Raw genomic sequence first — 19,263 nt, forward strand, 5'->3', positions numbered from 1 at the left:
GCTTTTGCTAAATATTATTCCCTCCGATCCTCTTTTACTGTCATAGCTCTGAGAATCTCACATCTGACTTACTGCAGTAATAGGAATTGCAAAGCAAATAGTTATCTCATTTAATTCTCACAGCAATCTTATGAAATATGTAACTACCATTATTTCCATTTTACAGATGAAGACACTGAGGTTTAGAGAGTTTAGGTGGCTTGCCCAAAGTCACACTGCTAGTACGTGTGGGAGCTGCAACACTGATTCAAACCTAGATCTTCTGATTACAGGTGTGTCTGACCATTACCTGGTCTCCTGACTGGCCTCTCTATCCCTAGGACTGGTCCCCTGCAGTACAGCCTGCACAAGGCCATGTGAGTTAAACCCTTCAACACTACTTCCCGGATAATGTTAAAACTCCTTAGCTTTATGTTCACTCTTCCCTTGGGCACCCTACGGTCAACTAAAAGAAAACCATCCTCAAAGTAGGATAGTAAATGCTTTATTCGTTGTCTTACTGGGTACTATAGCCTGGGAAAAGTCTTTCAGATGGCTCTGAAGAACTGCTCTGAAGCTCGTTAGCTACCGGGGATTATATATACAAAAGGGGAAAAGGGTATGCTTGCTTGCAAGCAGCTGTCCAAATACTTGTGCATCAAAAGGTATAATTTGTTACGGTTGTAAAAATTAAGGTTTAAAAGATATTAAGGTTTATTGATTTCCACATAGACACAAGAAAGACCCTTAGGTCTTCTTAATACTCTAGGTTTCTATCATGTCTGATTGTTTATTGGTTGCCTGTCTCTGCTTAATTGGTTTTCCGGTTCTTCCTGTTTTTGATTCTTCCTTGAGGTCGCTTGAGATGGTCACAGAAGGCTGTCATCAGTCATCGCCTGCAGTTTTAGTGCACACTACCTATCTTCTAACAAAATGCAACTATGAACTGTGCGCCTGCCCATCCCCAGCTTTCCTGCCTTCCATTCATTTACTCAAATGTCTCAAGGGTAGAAAGACTGCCCTTACTCAAAGCCTTCTCTGATTCTTTTAGCTGGAGGTCATCTCTTCTTCCTCCTCTGAACTCTCTTGACACTTGAATTTTTGTTTTTGGTTTTGTTAGCACCTTTTCAAAATTGTAATTAAATGTATGTAACATAGGGGCGTCTGGCTGGCTCAGCCAGTGGAGCATGCAACTCTTGATCTCGGGTTGTGAATTCCAGCCCCATGTTGGGCAAAGAGATCACTTAAAAAAAAAAAGTATATAACGTAAAATTTACCATTTTAACCATTTTTAAGTACACGGATCAGTGGCATTGAGTACCTCCAGAACTTTTTCATCTCACTTGGCACTTGAATTTGTACCTTTGTTATGAATCGTAGTGCTTTCTGCCATGTAATATAGTTATTTGTGTACATGTCTTTTTTTTTTTTTAAAGATTTTATTTATTTATTTGACAGAGAGAGAGGGAACACAAGCAGGGGGAACAGCAGAGGGAGAGGGAGAAGCAGGCTTCCCGCAGAGCAAGGAGCCCGACGCGGGGCTCGATCCCAGGACCCCGGGATCATGACCTGAGCCGAAGGCAGACACTTAACCGACTGAGCCACCCAGGCGCCCCTATTTGTGTACATGTCTTATCTCACCTATACCTTAAGTTCATTTATGGTAAAATCTATGTCTAACTCATTTTTGTAATTTCTCCCAAACTCTTGGAGTCATCTTTAATCCGCCCCCCACTCTCCTATCCCACATCCAGTTCATCAGCAAATCCTGTCCATCTCAATTTTCAAAATAGATCCAGAATCCCACCAATTCTCATCGACACCATTATGACCCTGGTCTGTCTCTCTTTTGCACTTTAGCTTCCTCACTGGTTTTCCAGCTTACATCCTTGCCCCTCTCCACTCTGTTCACACAAGCAGCCAGAGCTGTCCTAATAAGTCAGCTCATTGTCATTTATCTGCTCAAATCCCTTCAATGGCTCTCCATTTCACTCAGGGTAAAAGCTACAGATGTGTAATGACCTACAGAGGCTGTTGTAGCCAGCCACCAGGATGATCTCTAACGATCTTTGCCTCTTGCTCTTCATGCCCTTGGCTAGTTGTCTTCTACAGTGAACTAGAGCTGACCTGTGTAAACTAATAGAATACTGTGGAAGTGATGGCATATGATTTAAAAGCCTAGGTCATAAAAGGCATTGTGGTCTCTGCCTCCCTCTCTCTTGGATTGGTTGCTCTGTAGGAAGCCAGCTGTTATGTCATGAGGATACTCAAACAGCATGTAGAGAGGGCCACACGGGGAAAACCTGAGTCCTCCCCTTCTTCACATCTCCTCCTCCCCCACCACCAGCAAACACCAACCTGTCAACCACATGAGTGAGCCACCTTGGAAGAGGATTCTTCAGGCCCAGACTTCAGATGACTGCAACCTCTTGAAACCCAAAGCTAGAACCACCCAGCCAAACCACTCTTAAATTCCTGTGTATTGCTGTTTTAAATAGCTAAATTTTACTTATTTGTTTTTATTTTTTTACATAATCTCCACGCCCAACGTGGGGCTCAAACTCATGACCCCGAGATCAAGAGTCCCATGTTCCACCGACTGAGCCAGTCAAGTACCCCTTAAATAGCTAAATTTTAGGGCAATTTGTTACCCAACAGTAGTTAACTAATACAAAGGCTCTACACAGTCAGGGTCCTTGTACCTTTATGTCTTCATCTCCTATTCTTTCCCCTTATTCCTTTAGCTTTCTTGCCTCAGGGCCTTTGGACTTGCTATTCGCTCTGCACGGAACACTTCCCCCAGATATATCCATGGCTTGTCCTTCAAGTCTTTGCTTAATTGTAAACTTCTCAAAAAAAAAAAAAATGTCACCTTCTCAATAAGGCCTACCATGACCGCCATATTTGAAATTACAGCTTCTCTCATAGCATTCTCAATCTCCCCTGCTCTACTTTTTTCCCCCATGGCATCTATCACTTTGGAACATACTATATGGTTATTTTTTAAAAGATTTTATTTGAGAGAGAGAGTGAGAGAGAGAGAAAACGAATGGTGGGCAGGGACAGAGGGAGAGGGAGAAGCAGACTCCCTGCTAAACAGGGAGCCCGAAGTAGGGCCCGATCCCAGGACCCTGGGATCATGACCTGAGCTGAAGGCAGACACTTAACCGACTGAGCCACCCAGGCACCCCGATTATTTTCTTTATTGTGTTTGTTTATTGTATGTCTGCTACCAACCCCTACTAGACTATAAGCTCCAAGAGGACAGGAATTTTTATTTTGTTCACTGATCTAGCCCAAGTACTTCTTAGAACAGTGTCTGGCACAGAGTAGGTACTCAGAAGATATTTGTTTAATGAGTGAATAAAAATTTCGTAAACACGCCAGACCCTTGGTAAGTATTTGTTAGGTGAATTATCAGTTGGGAGATGTGACCAGCAAAGGCAGATATAGCTGATACAGCTGGGGTATGGTGTTTAGGTTTTATATGAAGGGACACGAGAGGTGTGATGTTAGAAAAATACAATCTATATAGAGAGGTTACTCTTGTCTGTAAAAGGATGTTTTGTTGTAATTGTTTTTGGTCGAGGAGAAGGAATATTTAGAGAGGAAAAGAACGAAGGTATGTTAGCTTGAACCGTATGAAATTGCCAATGTTAAACCATTGCCAAATACTCCAGCAACTTAATATGGAGAAAGGAAAATAGCATAAAGACGCAGCAGGACTGAGAAAGAGATGGAATCAAGCATGAGCAGTGGCATTAACCTTGAATAGGAAAAAGGATACATCCTTAGAGGCTAAAAGTGATGAGATGTAGATAAGTAGAGAAGAATCTTGAGGGTGGTCACCACACCTCAGTGGCAGCTGGATTCCGTGGAAAGTAACATGTGTAGTTATCTGCTGAGAGGAAAAGCCAAGGTTTAGCACTAAACACTTCGCAAATGCAGTTGTAATTGGAAGCCCAACTAAATCAAGAGCAGAGTTGTTTTGAGTGAAGAAAGGTGGGGTGAGCCCTGACTTCCAGGCATTGCCCCCAGAGCGATGTACTTTCTGGCAGGAAGGAGTACACACCTGCAAAGGCTTACTCTTGACTCATCACCAGAGAACAGCCTCTGTGAAGGTCATTCATGCTGAACAGTGTTTATCAGCAGCACCTGCCCCTCAGTCTCCTGACCTGCTCAGGTGTCTTGATCACTAACTTCTCCCTCCCTCCTTGCTGCCAGAAAGACTGCAACTGTAATTTCCTCTCTTTTGAGCAGTCATAGAGATGCCTGCCCTTATCTTGTGCCCGCAAAACTAGCATCTCCAGCCAGCCCTCCCTTTTTTCCTTTGCTTTTATCTTCCAGGACTCAGTCATACAGAAGAGACTTTTTGCTTGTTTGAGGTAGGGACAGAAGAGCTCGCTCTCAACTTAAGCTAACGGAAAATTCCGCTTGGGCTTTCTAATCTATTCCTTTGGTTGTACACAATGTATTCAGTCTGCAAAAGTCCAACAACAACGTCAAGGTCAGGATATTGTCATGGTGTATCTGGAGAAGGGTGGAGGTGAAAGCTACAGGAGTTGAGGTCCAGGAGAGGCGCTAGCATGTTGGCGGTATCATCACCCAGGATGGTAATGGGATTTGTGTTTAGAAAGGGAGACTAGGAGCCAAAGGCCACAGATGTCAATAGATGTGAGGAAGTGTCCTGAATGTAGATAGATAATAATTGTTAGCATTTCCTGAGAGTTTACCATATGCCAGGCACTGTCTTAAGTCTCTCATAATCCTCTCAGTAACCCTATAAGTGTTCTTTTTATTCTCATCTTGACTCAGAACCTAAAATGGTGCCTGGCATATGGTAGGTACTCAAGCCAGATCAGGTCACTCCTCTGCCGAAAACCCTGCGATGGCATCTCACTTGGTAGAGGCAAGCACAGAGTGTTGTGGGAATTAGAGAGCTCTAGAAGCGGGGGGAGGGAGAAGAGTGTATCAGAGCTGGCTGTACACGGACTTCAGAAGGACAACCAAGAGTTAGCTAGCTGACATGGTGGGAGAAAGGCATTCTAAGGGGCACCTGGGTGGCTCAGTCGTTAAGCGTCTGCCTTCGGCTCAGGTCATGATCCCGGGGTCCTCGGATTGAGCCCTGCGTCGGGCTCCCTGCTCCGCGGGAAGCCTGCTTCTCCCTCTCCCACTCGCCCTGCTTGTGTTCCCTCTCTCGCTGTGTCTCTCTCTGTCAAATAAATAAAATATTAAAAAAAAAGAAAGGCATTCTAAGCAGACATGTCAGCTGATGTGCTGACTCATGGAGGTAGAACAAAACAACATGCAGTTGGAGAATGGCAGTTAATGCCTTATGGCCGGAGTGTAGCCGCTAACATTTACTGAGTGTTTTTTATGTTCACATTGTGTTCAGTGCCTTACATAGATGATCACATTAATCATCATGCAGCTCTAGGGAGGTGATATTATTATCCCCATTTTACAGGTAAGACAACTAGGGACAGAGAGGTTAGGTTGCCCAAGGTCTCAAAACTAGTAAGCCGGAGGTGTGGGTAGGTGGTAATGGGGGGATGGATGGAGCCTGACAAGAGACCCGAGGCTCTAGAGAGGTAGTCAGGGCCCAGATAAAATCCTTGTATATTAGTCTACTCGAGCTGCCATAATAAAATACCACAGACCGGTGGCTTACACAACAGAAATTTATTTTCTCACAGTCCTGGAGGCTTGAAGTATGAGTTCAAGGTGTTGGCAGGTTCACATCTGAGGTCTGTCCCCTAGGCTTGCAGATGGCCGTCTTCTGTGTCTTCCCCCTAGGTATGTCTGCATCCTAATCTCTTCTCAATAAAGACATCTGTCGTATTGGATTAGGGCACACCCTAATCACCTCATTTTAACTTAATTACCTCTTCCAAGGCCTTATCTCCAAATGCAGTCACATTCTGAGGTACTGGGGGTTAGGACTTCAACATGAATTTTGGGGGGAATACAGACCAGTCTCTAACACCTTGCATGGCACATTAAATTGTTTGGCCTCTATCATATAAGTCAGTGCTTCCCCAACCTGATGGTGAACCAGAATCACTTGAACAGCTTTTTGACACTACTAATTCTTGGATACTCCCCACTCCCGTGATTCAGAGTCAGGAAAGCTAAGCTATGTTTGGGGGAAATGTAAAGCTTCCCCATAGGCTCCAGCTGATTCTGGTGCTGTGTCTATCTGGGCTATGTTTTGGGGAAATCTCAACTCCAGGCTGATTAGAGACAGAAATGTGAAAGGCAAAACTTTGACATTTTAAAAAATTTTATTATTATATTTTTCGAGAGAGAGACAGAGAGAGAGAGAGAGAGAAAATAAGCACGAGCGGGGGGAGGGTCAGAGGGAGAGAGAGAGGGAAAGCGGACCCTGAGCTCATGACCTGAGCCAAAACCAAGTCGATGCTAAACCAACTGAGTCACCCAGGTGCCCCCAAACTTTTAAAGAAAAGACAAGAGAGGGTGCCTGGGTGGCTCAAGTCAGTTAAACGTCTGCCTTCAGCTCAGGTCATGATCCCAGGGTCCTGGATCGAGCCCCACATTGTTGTCAGGCTCCCTGCCTGCTTCTCGCTCTGTTCCTCTTCCCTGCTCCTGTTCTTTCTCTCAAATAAATAAATAAAATCTTTAAAAAAATAAGAAATAAAGAAAATACAAGAGAGTATAATTTCATCATAGGGTAGGAAATGATTTCTTAGACCACTGGTTTTCATGCTGTTTGCTCTCATATCCCTCAAAGAATTTTGAAAAATTATGGATCCACTTTTACATGTTTAATGTGACATAAAAATGTTTTCGTTATAAGTTAAGATAATTACAAAGGATGTAATTTCCAATATATTATAAATGGTGGCATAAAAACCAAATCTATCACTATTTTAAATGAAATCTAAATACCAATGATTTGATACCCACTGTCATCCATTTGAAAATTAAAGGGATAAGCTCCTCTTTAATAGCCAGAAAGTTTTTATCTATTTTTGTCTTTAATTCATTTTTCCGTTCCGCTTCCCCCATAGAATTTTACCTTGATGTGATATATTTTTATGCTTAAAAGTCCTTTATTGATCACCCTGTCATATTTCTTTGTAGCAAAAATGTGAATATAAAACAATTTCTTAGCAAATGTCCTATAAACATATTCTTAGCTATTAAAAAAATTTCTCTGGATTGAGTTATTTGTAACTGTTATTGGTATAAAATTGCTCAAAACATAAATTTTTTATACATTTTGATAAATGAATGGAAAACATCAAAGTCAAATTTTATTGGAAATGCACCCTTGAATGAGCTGGATTTTTTTTTTCCCCTCCCATGTACTTATGGATGGATGAATACAACCTGTTGCTGGAATGAGAGTTCAGTTTCAATTCTATTTTTGTTTTTATGAGGCACTGAGAAAATTGTTCAAACATGTAAGCATCTGAAAATATAAACAGTATTATAATAGCATCGTAATTTAACTATTTGAGCTCTTTCTGAGTTGTTTGCCAAAAATCACATAGTGATCTATCAGCAATGTCTTTTTATGATCTCTTGTCTGGCTACTTGATTAGATTTTCCTTCAAATTTGTTGAAAGCAAAGGATTGGAAACCACCTGACTTGTAAAAGGATTTGTTACTCATTCATTAGAGTTACTCACTTTCTCACCTTCTAGGAACTATACTAAAAAGACTTTTTAGATGACTAGTAACTGTACCTCTTTACTTTTTCACTGAGTGGTAACTTATTTAACCTGATATACTCAGAAAGGGTTGGAAAAATTAAGATATTGTTAATTTGAATGAATATTTGCCAATATAGAATTTTAAAATAAATGCTTCTATTTTATCTTGAACTTTAAATATATTTTCATATAGTTTTTGAAGCTACTGATCTGAGTTTATTCAATTTATAGAAAATGCCCACTATATAATCTAACTGGCAGTCCTATTCATCATAAAAAAAAAAGTCAAATAAGACTTATTTTGTTTTAAAAAGTCTGACTTTTTTTTCCAGTTCAAATAAAAACGTGTTAATGCATTCCTTGTAACAACTATTTCAATTCTGAATTCTAATTCTAAGATAGATGAGGCAGAGCCTTGCCATGAATTTGTTGCCTGGATGATATAAGGCACTGCCACCCACAGCTCTCATTGCTTTGTTCTCATGGACCTGTCTCTCAGAAGCAGAAAAAGACACGAGACTTTGATTAGAGGAAGCTTCCTCAGCATCTACTTGTTTTTTTTAAGATTTTATTTATTTATTTGAGAAAGAGAGACAGATAGTGACAGACAGTGAGAGAGAGCGAGCACAAGTGGGGAGGAGAGGGAGAAGCAGGCTCTCACCGAGCAGGGAGCCTGACATGGGACTCGATCCCGGAACCCAGAACCCCAGATCCCAGAGATCATGACCTGAGCCGAAGGCAGACGCTTAACCAACTGAGCCACCCAGGCATCCCAGCATCTACTTGTTTTTTTTTTTTAATTTTTTTTTTTAAAGATTTTATTTATTTATTCATGAGAGACAGAGAGAGAGAGGCAGAGGGAGAAGCAGGCTCCCAAGGAGCAGGGAGCCCGATGTGGGACTCGATCCCAGGACCCTGGGATCATGACCCGAGCCGAAGGCAGACGCTTAACCATCTGAGCCATCCAGGTGCCCCCAGCATCTACTTGTTTTAAACAAGTAAAAAAATTGATAGAATTGTATACAAATGTCCATATCCTTGGCACCTAGATTCTGTAATTAGCATTTTGTTATGTTCACTTTAATACCTCTTTTTCTGTCTACCCATTGTTGGGGTGGAAGGCCTCCTGCTGCCCTGTGGTCCTTCGAAGTGGACTTAGAATCAAATTATCATGAGACGGATTGACGGGAGAAAACCAAATTTAATAGGCGTACGTAGAGTAAATCTACAGACCTGGAGATTCCAAAGACAGCGAGGCAACATGAAGCTTACGTGAACTAAGGAGAGGTCTGAGGATACAAAGAGGAGAAGGCCATCAGCAGGAAGGTGAAGGGAGATGTTTAGAAAAACAAGGTTGTCCTATTTTGCAGGTTAAGTTCCTTACATAAAGGGGAGTTCCTGTTAATAGCTCTCTTCCTGGGGCACCTGGGTGGCTCGGTTGTTTGGGCATCTGCCTTCGGCTCAGGTCATGATCAGGGAGTCCCAAGATAGGTCCACATTGGGCTCTGTGCTCCTCAGGGAGTCTGCTTCTCCCTCTGCCCCTCCCCCAACTCATGCTCTCTCTCGCTCTCTCTCGCTCTTTCTCTCTCTCAAATGGATAAATGAAATCTTTAAAAAAAAAAAATAGCTCTCTTCCTGGTACAGGCTCTGCTTTCCAATGTAAATTTAGGCCGTTGTGGGGAACCCAGAGAGCCTTTCCTGCATCTCCTAGGTTTTGATTACTTTTAAGTTGAAATAATCTTTATGCCAAAGTGGCCCATCTTGGGGCAGCCTGCCCTGGGCCCCTATACCCTCCATTAACCCATGTTATGTTTTTATGCATTTTGAAGTAAGTTTCAGACATTAGTACACTTCACTCCTGAAAACTTCAACATGCATGTTATTTGCTGTTGTGTTTTTTTGTTTGAAGTAGAGAATCTTCATTCCCACCCCAGAAGCAACCACTGTTCTGACTGTTTTCACTAGGAATTCATTTTCCCTGTTTTATAATTTCATATAAATACAGTATGTACACTTTTAACACCAATATTTTGATTTGCCCCTTTGTTTGGCTCACCAGATGTTTTATACTTAAGGGAATGAACAATACTAAGATTCATACTGGGGAAAAGGGATATAGGCATTTGTGAAAGGAAAGGTGGAAAAGGAGACCCAGAGTGAGGCCACCACACAGGCATTCTGAAATATTTCACTTTTAGGAAAGAATAGATATGGCAATTGAGAATCTAGAACTTAATTCCTTCAAAGGCGTCCATACTCTTAAACACCTTAAAAGTCTTCACATACCTTTGGGGAATATGTACCCTAGACCAAAGATCACTGTCCTAGACAAGGTGCATAAAGTACAACTGTAAAAGAAAAAAATTAGTAAATTCGATGGTGTTAAAAATTAAAACTTCTATATAAGAATAGATACTATAAACAAAGAGAAGTTATTTACAACATGTAAGAAATATGTAATTAGCATCCAGAATAAAAAGAGCACTTCTTGGGGTGCCTGGGTGGCTCAGTCAGAAGAGCATGCAACTCTTGATTTGTTAGTTCAAGCCCCATGTAGGGTGTAGAGGTGACTTAAATAAATAAAACTTAAAGAGAGCTGCTTTTTTAAAAGATTTATTTATTTGAGAGAAAGCGTGCTTGGAGGAGGGGCAGAAGGAGAGGGAGAGACAGAATCTCAAGGAGACTCCACACTGTGCACAGAACCCAATGCAGGGGTTCATCTCTCGATCCATGAGATCACGACCTGAGCTGAAACCAAGAGTCAGATGCCCAACTGACTGAGCCACCCAGGTGTCCCGAGAGCTGCTTCATAAAGAAAAAAGATTAAAGACAAACAGCTTAACAGAAAAATGAACAAAAGATAAAAGTAGATAATATATACAGTAAAATATGGCTAATATGAAAATATGTTTGGCGTGCCTGGCTGGCTCAGTTGGAAGAACATGCAACTCTTGATCTGGGGGTGGTGAGTTCAAGACCCACGTTGGGTGTAGAGATTACTTAAATAAACTTTAAAAAAAGAGAAAATATGTTCAGTTTCACTAGTAATCAGAGACATGCAGATTAAAACAATAAAAACCCAAGAGAGATGAAAACATTTGTCCACAAAAATACTTGACAAGAATGTTCGTAGCAGCCTTATTCATAATAACCCCAAACTGAAAAGAGACTAGGTGTCTATCACCAGAAAAATGGATAAACAAACTGTGCCATATTCATACCATGGAATTCTACTCAGCGACAGAAAGGAACAAACTAGGGGCGTCTGGGTGGCTCAGTTGGTTAAAGCATCTTCTTTTGGCTCAGGTCATGATCCCAGGGTCCTGGGATCGAGTCCCAAGTAGGGTTCTCTGCTCAGAAGGGAGCCTGCTTCTCCCTCTCGCTCTGCTTGTGCTCTCTCTCTCTCTCTCAAATAAAGTCCTAAAAAAGAAAAGGAACAAACTAGTGATAGAGGCAAACACATGTATTAATCTCAAAAACATGCTGAGTGAAAGAAATTGTCCATAAAAAGTGCATATTGTATCTAGAAGAGACAAAACTAATCATGGAAAAACCAATCAGAGCAGTGGTTACCTGGTGGAAGTGGGAGCAGGGGTTGGCCTGGAGGGAAATTAGGGAGCTTTCTAGTGGTGATGGTAATGTTCTATATTTTTACAGAGGTCTGGGTTACATGTGTATGTGCATTTGTTAGAACTCAGGAAATACATATTCATGGTTTGGGCATTCCACTGTGTATATATTTTACCTTAAAAATCCGTAAGCAGGGGCACCTGAGTGTCTCAGTCGGTTAGGCGTCTGCCTTGGGCTCGGGTCATGATCCCAGAGTCCTGGGATTGAGCCCTGCATCAGACTCCTTGCTCAGCAAGGGAGCCTGCTTCTCCCTCTCCCTCTGCCCCTGCTCATGTGTGCTCTCTCTCTCTCTCACTCATTCTGTCTCTCAAATAAATAAAAATTTAAAAAAAAATCTGTAAGCAAATGTTGAACTCTTGTCAATGATATGCATGATGAAGTGTTTAGAGGTGAAGTATAAAGATGGTTTCAATTTATTTACTTTCAAATACATAACAGAATATGATGAATTGAATTATGGATGGAGGGATGGATAGACACGTGATAAAGCAAATATGACAAAATGCTCATGTAGCCACCACCTGAATTCACTGCATAATTTTTTAAACTTCTTTTTTTTTTTAAAAGATTTTATTCATTTATTTGACAGAGAGACATAGCAAGAGAGGGAACACAAGCAGGGGGAGTGGGAGAGGGAGAAGCAGGCTTCCCGCCGAGCAGGGAGCCCAATGCGGGCTCGATCCCAGGACCCTGGGATCATGACACAAGCCAAAGGCAGAAGCTTAACAACTGAGCCACCCAGGCACCCCTTTTTTAAACTTTATGTTTAAATTTCTTTTTGTAATAAAATGTTAGGAAAAAAGCAGTAATGAGATACTATCTTACACCCATCAGGTTGGCAGAAACGAGAACTGACAAGTGTTGTGTGAAGATGTGGTAAAATGTGGTGGAAGTAAAAATTGGTACCTTGGAGAGTAATTTAGCAATATCAAATAAAGCTAAAGATGCTCATATTTTATGACTTAGAAATTCCACTTCTAGTATATAACCTAGAGTTTCATGTGCCCAATAAGATATGTGCAAAATGTTCTTTGCAGCATGGTTCCTCCTAATTTTTTGTTTTGAAATATTTAAGATATTAAGTTGTAAGAATCATACAACGAATACCTCTATGCCCTTTATCAGTTGTCAGCATGTTGCCATATTTGCTTTATCTATGTGTAAATATACATTATTTTTTTCCTGAATCATTTGAGAGTAAATTGCATGGACTCCCTGAATACTTCAGCATGTGTTTCCTTTTTTTTTTTTTTTTTTTAAATAAGGATCTTTAAAGATATGGAACGCGTCACAAATTTGTGGGTCACCTTGTGCAGAGGCTGTGCTCAATCTTCTCTGTGTCGTTCCAGTTTTAGGGTACGTGCAGCTGAGGTGAGCGCAGCATGTGTTCCCTAGAAAAGAAGCATTCTTCTACAGAACCACAATACAACAATCCCACTCATTTTACCATTTGTTATAACGCTATTATGACTTATAATCTGTATTCAAATTTCTCTAATTATTGTAATGGTGTCTTTTCGAGGTGTTTAAAACTCCATCTAGAAGCCACTCAAATGTCACAGATTGTATTTAGTTGTCACTTCATTTAGTGTCCAGTAAAGTTCCACAGCCTTTTTTTTTTTTTTTTTTTTTTTTTTTTGTGCCTTTCAGGACATTGACTTTTGAAGAGCCAGGCAAATTGCTTTGTGGAATGTTCTTTTGTTCGGATTTGCAACCTTTTAAAAAAGGGGAGCCAATTAGTTTCTTGGCCCCTCACTTAGTGTCAGAAACAGCAACAGCTTCCACTGGGTAGAAGGATGCTGACCTCGTCAGTGGAATCAGCTGTAGCCTCAACCCATCATGCTTTGGATGTAATCACCCCTTGGTTGTGTGGAATGGCTCAAGGCTTGTCAAGCTTACACATGAGACAAGGCAAGGCCAAGGCCTGACTGATTTGGCTGGTAAAGAGACAGCAGGTCACTTCTAGACTTAGACATTTTCTTTTTTTTTTTTAGATTTTATTTATTCATTTGACAGAGAGAGACACAGCGAGAGAGGGAACACAAGCAGGGGGAGTGGGAGAGGGAGAAGCAGGCTTCCCACGGAGCAGGGAGCCCGATGTGGGGCTCGATCCCAGAACCCCGGGATCATGACCTGAGCTGAAGGCAGACTCTTAACGTCTGAGCCACCCAGGTGCCCCTCTGCAGCTCTATTCCAAAGGCATAGCATAGAGAGCTTCATATCCTATCAAAACCAGAGAGGTGATGAGAAACTGTCTCATGACAGCCTCCCAGAAAAGATAGGGAGGTGAGTGGGAGACGACCTCCTTACAGACCTCCCATGCTCTTGTGTTTCAGGAGGCTCACAAGGCATTCCGCCACAACTCAAATAGTTCAAGCCTTTGCCTGCGTGGATATGTGCAGTGTCACCATGGGAGAGCCATTTCCATAATAAGGCTATTTCTCTATTGACAATGGCTAGAAACAGTAGCAGCGGTGAATGCAAGGACTCAAGCCTCTCTTGCGTGATCTGGCATTGACCTGGATCGATCATGATTTGGAGGAATTCCAAGTTCAGATTTTTTAGGTAACTGGATGTATGAGGTTAGTTCCTAGAATCTTTATGTTGTCCTAGAAATAGATTCATTTCCCTTTGCCACACTGCCAAGGGAGAGAACGGATTAGTGGTAGTTCACAAGTTTGGCTATTATGTTAATTGCAGTACGCTTTAATTTTATTATTTTGTCCTTTCTAGAGCGTAAGCTCCATTTTCTCAATTAGTTCTTCGGGTTTTCTTTAGAAATTCCTAAGCAAAACTCTCTGTGTTAAGAGCTCTCAGCTGGTGGTTGGGTCTAAATAATGGTTGCAGCAAGGTTTCTGTCCAGAGAGAGCACACTAAGTCAACACTTCTACTTCAGGATGGTGTCTGAACAAGGCCCATTCCTGTTTGGGTATGCCACATGTTACAAGGCATTAGGAAAAATTAAGACTAACATTCAAAAAGTCAATAACCCACAGGAAGCCTGTGGACTCTTTTCAACATAACGTATTGGAAGCCTGAGAAAATGTATGCCAATGATCAAAAATACTAGGCACTTGGGACATAAAATATGCAGCTGGGTTAGTTGGCAAAGTCAAAGAGGCTATTGTAAGGGGGGGGAAGGCATCTTTCAAAAAATGGAAATATAGCTTCTAATGAGGAGAAAAGGGAAGTCTGAAAAAATATGGCAGCTCAGATACAAAGTAGAAATTACGTGGGCTAAAAAAGAATGAGGAGTTCTTTGCCAGGGACTCTAAAGCTCCTCTCTGAAATATATCTGGGAGAAAGCCAGCTAGAGAATCAGTGGGATTACAAGGATTAAGAAGGGATATGACGTGTGGCAGGAGCCTGGGAGGTGGGGGTTTCAGGTTGCTGGTGGCTTAAATGAGACGTCTCTAGCAAAGCTTTGGGTGAGGCCATGGAGAGGTGAATGAGGAAGAGAAGTTTTATCTTTCCGTCTCAGTATCTTCTTTCCTCCTCCTACTTCATTTTCTCCCTGGATCCGTGTTGCTTTGCTCCTCTTTACCTTGAATGTCCCTTTTCTGCTTCTCCCTGACCAGATCTTGGTCATTTCCAAATTGTGGTGCCTAACCGAGATGGTAGAATGCTTTGGATTGGGCTCACTCTGTAGGCACACACTTCTCACCTAAGATCGGTACTAAGAGATGTTTACACCTAAGTAGTTCTAATCAGGAATAGGGGAGGGGCGAAGAGTCACCTCAAGGTCCTTTGCTTCTTCTGCTGGTGTTTGGAGAGGGTAGACAACCTGGTCACCCTTGACCTAGTAGGGTTTAGCTAGGGGATCCTGACACCTGGTGGCTACACTTGGGAGGTGCAGAGTTCTTAATAGCCCCACTTCTTTACCATTTACTTATTTATTGAGCTATTAGCGTGATATGAATCATCTCACTTAAAACACAACAACCCTCTGAAGTATCATTATTTTAACTTGACATATGAATTATTTATGTTAAATAGTTGTGAACTGATTTAAGCAATGGGGTAAGGGATTTTTTTTCCTTTACTCAGCTCTTGGGGCAGTGCCTGCCACATAGTAGGTTCTCAGGAAATATTTGTTGAAATAACATTTTGTGTGGTGCCTGGGTGGCTCAGGTGGTTAAGTGGCTGCCTTTGGCTCAGGGCACAATCCCAGGGTCCTGGGATGGATCCCCGTGTTGGGCTCTCTGCTTAGCCAGGAGCCTGCTTCTCCTTCTCCCTCAGCGCCGCCCCCCCCCCCCCCCCGCCCCGGCTCATGCTCTCTTGCTCTCTCTCTCTCAAATAAATAAATAAAATCTTAAAAAAATATTTTGTACTTATCAACATCATGAAACATTAATTCAGAAGGCAGTATCTTTGAATAGAATTGATGTGGGGGTGTCTGGGTGGCTTAGTCGGTTAAGCATCCGACTCTTGATTTCAGCTCAGGTCTTGATCTCAGGGTCATGAGTTCAAGCTCCACAGTGGGCTCGATGCTGGGCGTGGAGCCTACTTAAAAAAAAAAAAAATTAATGTGAATGCAGTACTGCCAGCCAGATAAGCCTAGACTCAGTCTGCTGCAACTCTTGCTTAAATGCTCTTTCCCAGAAATCTCCCTGTCTCAGATACTTGGAGACCAAGTCTGCTGCTGAGAAAAATTCAAATCTATTGAAATTCTACTCACCTACAATCATCCTAGACTCTATCCTGGACACCATAAGGCTGAGTTCCTGTTCAAATGCGGCCATCTTATATTGAGCAACCACCAGAAAAACCACAAGTTTCATTCAGCTGAGGCTGCTCAAATGCTGCCTTCCTAGACTCCCCTACCTGCACATTAGGGGCCCAAGATGGATGTTTGTTGATAGGAACACTGAAGATATCTGGGATGATGGCCAATTTGTTAGAGAGGAAGACTGTGAATCAAGTGGCAACATTCAGTGAATGACAGGGGGAGAGAGAGAAAGAGAGAGACACTGACCAGTAGGTTGTTAGATGACCACAGTGAAGAAGAGAAAATGAATGGATGGTATGAACCTCAAGGAAGCAATGTTGGAAGAGTTATGGCTTAGAGGTAGTGATGAAGTGGTAGGAGAATGCCAACCCTATCTCTAGGTCCTGGGATATGTGGAGATGCAGGGAAGTGGTGTCTTGAGGGGAGAACCATGTTTCATTTAAGGCCAGAAAATGGGAGTGTTTCCATGGAAGAAGGTTTGTCTGTCTTTGAGTGAGAATTCTCTAGGGCCAAGTGGAAAGGTCTGAGAGGGAGAGGTGCAGTGGGAATTTGGGTGGGTGACAAAATACAGCGAAGTGTGGAGACGAAGAGAGGATAGATGATCAGAGGGGCTTCATCTTGGATAGTGGCCAAATACAGTAGAATGTAAAGAAGAGGGGTATTAGCTTTCCTCAAAGCTATGGCAGGCTGAGGCCCTTGGTTTTGGTGGGAGACTGGGACATTTGGAGTCATTATTTTGAAACTCATCAGGGAGTTGCAGGGATAAAATCAAAGCCATCTGAGTGATTAACCCTGGCAGGTAGAAAAGACAGGGAGCAGAAGATGAGTAGTGCCTTGAAAAGGCTGAAGAGTGAAAGCCTCTACACCTTGGCTGACCGCATGTGAAAAAGAATGTTTTTAGAAGTCAGTAAACTGCCCCACCAGAAATGCTATACTCTTAGGCCCCAAACTTTAGTAGGCTCCTTGTTTTCTGATTTCAACATCTCTTTGGATGACAGCTTTCTGAAATTTCTTGGCAGGCTCTTGGTACTTCCTTTTTTATATTAAGATTATTTTTTGAGAGAGAGTGGGAGGAGGGGCAGAGGGAGAGTGAGAGGGAGAGCAGCAGACTCCCCGCTAAGTGCGGGGCTCGATCTCACAACCCCAAAATCATGACCTGAGCTGAAATCAGTAGTCAGCCATTTAACCAACTGAGCCACCCAGGCGCCCCTCTTGGTACTTCCTTTTAGACAGTTCTTGTTGATCCTCATGGAATTCATTAAGGTCTGAGTTCCTTGAGACCGTGGATCAACCATGTCTGTCTCTCGGATGCCCCTCTATTTCTGTCTCTGCCCATTTGACATGTTTTCATAATGGGAATAAAGGAAGTGAAGCACTTCAAGATCCAGAGAGATTTTGAGGTGGAGAAGAAGGAAATTGAAGAAGCGTATGTTGATGTCCTCATTATTTCCTGTACAATGGAAAGCACTGTCAGTGACTGAAGGTGAGGGGGCTAATTCTTATCTCATATGGTTGTGAGCATTAAATGAAATAGTGGATGTGAAGCATTTAGCACAACATGTGACTCAATAAATTGGAGGGTTTTTATTTTTTTGAAATTTACTTATTTTTCAGTAACCTCTGTGCCCCATGTGGGGCTCAAACTCAAAACCCGGAGATCAAGAGTTGATGTTCTTCCGACTGAGCCAGCCAGGTGCCCCTAAATTGGAGTTTTAAAGAGCTCCCTGTGAAGAAGTCAAAGTCCTGGTTGGACATAGAAGTAGTCAAGGCAACTGACAGGGGTTGGGCAAAGTTTTAACTGGGGAGATGGTGTGGAGTTGGGTAGGTGGTGTGCAGCTAGGCAGCACTTAGCAATGGATGAGAGCACAGACAGGAGCTGGGATCTAAGCAAGGACAGACTAGGAAGCTACTAAAGGTGAAAGGAGGGGCGCTTGGGTGGCTCAGTCGTTAAGCGTCTACCTTCGGCTCAGGTCATGATCCCAGGGTCCTGGGATCGAGTCCCGCATCGGGCTCCCTGCTCGCGGGAAGCCTGCTTCTCCCTCTCCCACTCCCCCTGCTTGTGTTCCCTCTCGCTGTGTCTCTTTCTGTCAAATGAATAAATAAAATCTTTAAAAAAAAAAAAAGGTGAAAGAATAAAATAAAAAATAAAATTATGGAATTTTATTTTTATTTTTTTAAAGATTTTATTTATTTGAGAGAGAGAGAATGAGAGAGACAGAGAGCACATGAGAGGGGGGAGGGTCAGAGGGAGAAGCAGGCTCCTCGCTGAGCAGGAAGCCCCATGCGGGACTTGATCCCAGGACTCCAGGATCATGACCCGAGCCAAAGGCAGTCGCTTAACCAACTGAGCCACCCAGGCGCCCCTAAAGATTTTATTTTTAAGTAATCTCTACACCCAACACCCTCACAACCCTGAGGTCAAGAGTTGCATGCTCTACTGACTGAGCCAGCCAGGCGCCCCTGTTGCTGTGCTTTAAATCAGTGGGAAATTTTAAAATTCACTTGTTATGGTGTAAAAAAGAAATCTTAGTCCTATTTTCAATAGGTACTAACATATACTGGTAGTATTTTAACAGTCACAGCTGCTTGACAAATACGGATGTTTGATGAAATGCGGTTGGCTAAATTATACTCACTTGTCCAAGGAGGAACATTCCTTTTTTTTTTTTTTTTGTGGAACAAGAACCAAGTTTATTTGTTCATTTCTTGCATTTGAAGTATTCCTTGATGACATCCTTCGCCTGAGACTCTTTGCCATAGTCCTTAACCTCCACACAACTGCAACCAACCACTTTACGGGGTTTTCCCTCTGTCAGTTTTACAGAGGCCTACCCATTCCCCTAGTTTCTTTTGTCATCAACCTTGATTAGGTTGATTTGGTGTTCAGCACAAAGGGCCTCCACCAACTTGACATACGTAGGCTCATCACAGTTGGATGCACACACACAAAGATGGGCCTGGTGCTTGTCTAAGGCTTTGTCAGCTTCGCGAATTCCACATGCTAGGCCATCGCATCGTGGATGAGGGCGGTCTTCAGCACCTCTTGTAAAGCAGTATTAACGTCCATTACACCTCTGGCAGCAATGCCTTCCTCGGCCATGGTAGTGGATTACGAGTGTAGCCGAATCTTGACTGCACGCGACCTTCCGCCTCCATGCGACTCGGTGGTGGCAGGGAAAGAGAATCCTTTTTTTTTTTTTTTAAGATTTTTATTTATTTATTTATTTGAGAGAGAGAGAGAGAGAA

At 42.3% G+C, this 19,263-nt stretch overlaps 1 long non-coding RNA gene, 1 other non-coding gene and 1 pseudogene across 2 annotated transcripts in view; 1 reads left to right on the forward strand and 2 right to left on the reverse strand.

The window, feature by feature from the left end:
- Positions 1–19,263, forward strand: part of LOC110576797 — a 63,280-nt gene that overhangs the window by 644 nt on the left and 43,373 nt on the right. Inside the window, exon 2 of the long non-coding RNA XR_002480078.1 lies at positions 273–356. This is a non-coding gene — a long non-coding RNA (uncharacterized LOC110576797). The remainder of the gene's footprint in view (positions 1–272; positions 357–19,263) is intronic.
- LOC123323496 lies at positions 12,561–12,667 on the reverse strand. Its single transcript, XR_006539437.1, has one exon. It is a non-coding gene; the product is annotated as a U6 spliceosomal RNA (small nuclear RNA).
- LOC110576792 lies at positions 18,717–19,117 on the reverse strand (annotated as a pseudogene).

The sequence above is a fragment of the Neomonachus schauinslandi genome, chromosome X (assembly GCF_002201575.2).
Source record: "Neomonachus schauinslandi chromosome X, ASM220157v2, whole genome shotgun sequence".
Classification (NCBI taxonomy): Eukaryota; Metazoa; Chordata; class Mammalia; order Carnivora; family Phocidae; genus Neomonachus; species Neomonachus schauinslandi.